We start from the raw sequence: 4345 nt of genomic DNA, 5'->3' as shown, positions 1-4345 counted from the left end.
TCCAGCGGGCCCGGGAAGCAGTGGAAAGGCTATGCCTCACCGCACATAATGCCTGGGTGGCCTGAGCCCGGGCTGACAACCTCGCAAGTCATTTTCCCGTTAAAGTTTTTTCCGTCCGTCCGTACACTTACCAGCCGGACACCGTTTGAAATTCCCTTCAAAACTAATGCATCAATCGCATTTTGCCTCAGTTTTCCCGTCTCTATAGCGGTTTTTCGTTAAGATCTTGGCAACACTGTTGATACCGCAGTGACGCTTGTGACGAATGTGTCTGCGGTTGCTCGTTCACTTACTCGTTCACTTTTGCTTTGCGTGGCTATCTTGTTAGGCTGCAAATGCAGAGTTGCGAGTGAAAGCAGCTGCTGAAATGTGAAATCGCCGTTACCGCTATCATGTGAGCCTTTTTCACATTTGTAACTCCCGTTCGGATGCAGGCATTTAAGCCTAAGTTATATTTTTCTGGAGCGCATCCACGTATCTCATTCATAACACCCGTTTTTCTTTTCGCAAGTAATGCGTAATAATGATCGGTCACAAATTTAGCTGGACACGACCAGTTCAAAACAAACCGTTAGTATTTCTTTTACACCAAGGTTTCCCGACCGATATCGTTCGTGCTCCTGGCTTGCAGATATTGCAGAATGGTGACGGCAGATATGTCGGTAGATTTTATGTGACTGTAGATTGGTTCGTGAAGATGGGTCCGTGTCCAAGGGCGTGTGCCATCTGTGGCACTTCACTCCGCTGCTGGTGGTTTTGGTCTGCATCCAAAGGAATAAGCACAAGCGTCTCGGCGTTATTACGGTGCTTTCTCCGCGCGCGCTGGATGTTTCTTGCAGATACTTGCGTATGTCCGAGAACCTCGCACTACTAACATTGGCTGTTGCTTTGAATAACGTGCGACAGCGTCGGTGCGCGTCATGTTCGCCTGAGCACAACCAGTTTGTAGATACTGGTCTCGCACAGTCATAGACCTTCGAAAAACTATAGTTGCGTGTGCCCCGTGCCTGCAATCCTACCGTGCGATCGTAAACTGTGCTTGCCTTCTTGAGATGTACCCAACAGAATGAGACGGCAATTGGCCGGTCGTGTCATTCTGTTCTTTATTCTTTTCTAGGCGACTTGCGTGGTTGCCTGCGTCTAACAGTAGGCGGCTTATCACTGCGTTATTTGCTTTCGCACCGCTTCGTTTGTCTGTAGAGGTTCAGGGCCTGCATTTGGAGCAAATCCCTGTCGCATGGTTGTAGTTGGGTGAATCTGCCTTTTGTAGTTAATGTATGGTAGTTTTAATAGTAAGGCAAAATGGCTTGTTGTGGGCTTGCATAAGTACAAAACCGCACCCTGAAAGCTATGTGTACAACTGTTCACTTGTTCTTGTTTGAAATAGACGTGGTCAATTCCTCACAAATATTATTTGTGTGTGTTAGATCTATACACGTCGTGTTCTTTGATGTCCTTGATCCAAGATAAAACTGTGAGGTGTATAAAATGTTGACCTGTGTTGTGGAGACTACCAAGGAGCACAGGTATTTCTCGCGAGTTTCAGCATGCAGAAGCAGATTTATCCATTGTGTAGATGTAGCTGCTTCTTTCTTCTCTATGCTGAGCTGTGTTATAGGGTTTCTACTCGCCAAGTAAGCCAGTTAAGGCATAATCGGGTACAGCACGTTTATAACTGCTAGAGTGCTTCAGGCTGGTCGCTAAATACAAGCCTTCAAACATTAAACCTGAAACCAAGCAGCACAACCCATGGCCATGGCAAGGTGCCGTTGAAGTTAAACTATACTACCTATACTAATATAAGCTTATATGTTCGTCTATTTTCACTATTGCCAACAATAAAAAGGCTGTTTAGCATTGGAATGACTACATGTTTGCTGCTTAATTCAATATGTTTGCTTCAGATGTGTCCTTAAATGGGCTGCCTCATGCATGTTTATGTGTCAGCTGACATGTATAGTCGGACCTGGTTTGATTACTCATAAATTCTTTTATTCAGCGTTCCAAAGAGGTTCATTAGTGTAAGCTTTATTCATCTGTCTCTAAAACGATACATAGCTACACATTTCGGCCTATTCACAGCCCCCCTCATGGTGTGCAATTTTCTTCATGGTTACAAGTAAGGATGTGGCTTGTAGTAGCCAACAAGAATGGTAAATATAGGTACAAGCCAGGTCACAGATGCTTTTTGCATTTGGTTCTGCTGCTGTGACACTGGTACAGTGTCATGTGAGACACATTCTACTATGGTTACTCTTCTCACAGGTAGAGCAGTTATGGTGGCTGCTTTACCTGAATTATTTGGCTTGCCATGGTCATGTTGTAATAAACACACCCACCAAGGTTCCAATATAGATTCAATGTTTGGTAATTGTGCTTGCTGTGAGATGACATGAGCAGCTATCTAATCAATGGCATTTTAGATCGTAAGCATTTTTGGCTTGTTATCTTTGCCTAATACTGGCATATTTTACTGCACTATTTACTAGTGATAAGTGTGATGTGTGATGTGTAGCATTGTGTGGAGTTGTAGATGTAAAATACTGTTGTGTATGTGTTCCTCCAAACAAATTGTGTTATTCATTGAGTGTTAGATAAATGGATTTGTTATTTCTAAATAGAGCCTTGTAAAGCTTGAAAGCATAGCCTTCAAGGTTTGCAAGGCACAACACCAAGCAGTAGGTAAAATGCTGCAGACATGTGGAGTGAGTAAGGGTGTCTGTGTTTACTGACTTTTTTTTTTTTTTTGCACTGTCAGATAAAATACAGCAAAGCAAAAAAAAAAAGGGCGGGGGGGATGGGGTAGGGGCAAGCACATCAAGCTGAAATGTAGGTACTTCCTGTTTTGAGACTGCTGCTGTTGCTTTCAGTGTCAATGACCGAGAATGCTGTTCCTTCCTTTTTTGGTTGCCCATACTTCAAGATAAGATGGGCAGCAACAGCCATTTGGCGGATGAGTGTTTTCCTGCAACACATGCGATGAGGAAATAGCTCTGACTGTAGCGTTCTGAGAATTGCTTGTTCTGACTCCTCGTGTGCATTCATGTTTCTGACCTGTAAGGATAGTTTATCCAATGTATTAGGTGTGTTCTGTGCAGTTAACATAGTCATCATTCTGGTAAATATGCCATATTTACATGAGTATAATGCGACTACGAAAATAACACGAGGGGGGAGTTTGCACCTTTAAGAAAAAGAAGAAAAAAATTTGTATTATGGCTATAATGTGAGCTCAGGACTTCTAAGGGCAGCCATAGTCGAGAGGGCAAAAAAAGGACATTCTCAAGATCATTTATAAAAAAAGAACTCTCATTATAATAGTGTGAATACGGTAGTTTCTAGTGCACACACTTGCCTTTTGATTGCATTGCCCTTAATTGTGTGGTATTCAAAATAATTGCTTTGGAAACCTTGAGGCAGTATTAGTAATTGCACAGACTACCATTCTTTTCTTGCTCAACTTCCATGGTAGCATTGTAACCATTAAATGAAAATTGTTAAATTTCCCTCTTCCTCTGTGTGGTAGAAATCATTGGGTCAGGCTCATTTTTCCTTTCTAACCATGATGCTACCTGCTGTTTTTATTATTAGTGTGAAGGGCAGCCTTATTAGCCACACTAAGTTGCAAAAAGCAAAATATTTGCAGGTCTGTTAAAGCTATATATAAGATTTATTATGCACATGTAAACAGCATGGACCTGCATTTAGAAAAGTCCTTAAGGCAATTTCTGTCGAGCAGGTAAGAATTTCAGGGGCCTTGGCTGGCAGGTGTGTAGAAGTTGAGATTGGTGAGAATGTGTGCATAGAAAAAGTATTTGTCAGGATGGAACTCTGTGGAAGACATGCTACGGAATAAAATACATTAATAGTTGATATGATAAAAGGGTTTAGAAAGTTCTTGGTGGTCGACCAGCATGCTTAGGCCAAAGTTGACTGGTCAAGCTCTCCGGATCGAATGATCTAAACATATGCTGCAACATTGGTAATGACAAAGAAACTAGTGCACTACAGCAGGTAGTGGCACTGTCTGTGCAGTTCTCAGAATTTTAATTTGAGGGCAGCATGCTTACACATGCTGGAGACATTTTCCAGGAGGCTATGCTAAGTAGACAATGTATATGGGAGTGACTATGTTGAGGTGTGAGATGGGCCGTTGTGGTCACACCACACTTTGTGTGCTGTGCTTACGATAAAGGCTGTGTGAGCCATCTTTAGTTGAAGCAGTGCACACAAGACATGACAGAAGAAAGGAAGACAACACACTGTGTCTTCTTTTGTCTTATGACAAAAGAAGACACAGTGTGACTCGTCTGATAGACACTGCGCAATTGAGTGGTAGGGGATT

General features: G+C 42.5%; 1 protein-coding gene across 1 annotated transcript in view; it reads left to right on the top strand.

The window, feature by feature from the left end:
• The first annotated feature begins 227 nt into the window (after positions 1 to 227).
• sfl (N-deacetylase and N-sulfotransferase sfl) overlaps positions 228 to 4345 on the top strand; it is an 89734-nt gene continuing 85616 nt past the window's right edge. Inside the window, exon 1 of the mRNA XM_075697677.1 lies at positions 228 to 394. The gene's annotated coding sequence lies outside the window, so the exon portion shown is untranslated. The remainder of the gene's footprint in view (positions 395 to 4345) is intronic.

This window comes from Dermacentor variabilis, chromosome 1, assembly GCF_050947875.1.
Source record: "Dermacentor variabilis isolate Ectoservices chromosome 1, ASM5094787v1, whole genome shotgun sequence".
Taxonomy (NCBI): domain Eukaryota; kingdom Metazoa; phylum Arthropoda; class Arachnida; order Ixodida; family Ixodidae; genus Dermacentor; species Dermacentor variabilis.
The sequence above is the reverse complement of the archived record's forward strand: the minus strand, read 5'-3'. Positions and strand labels throughout refer to the sequence as shown.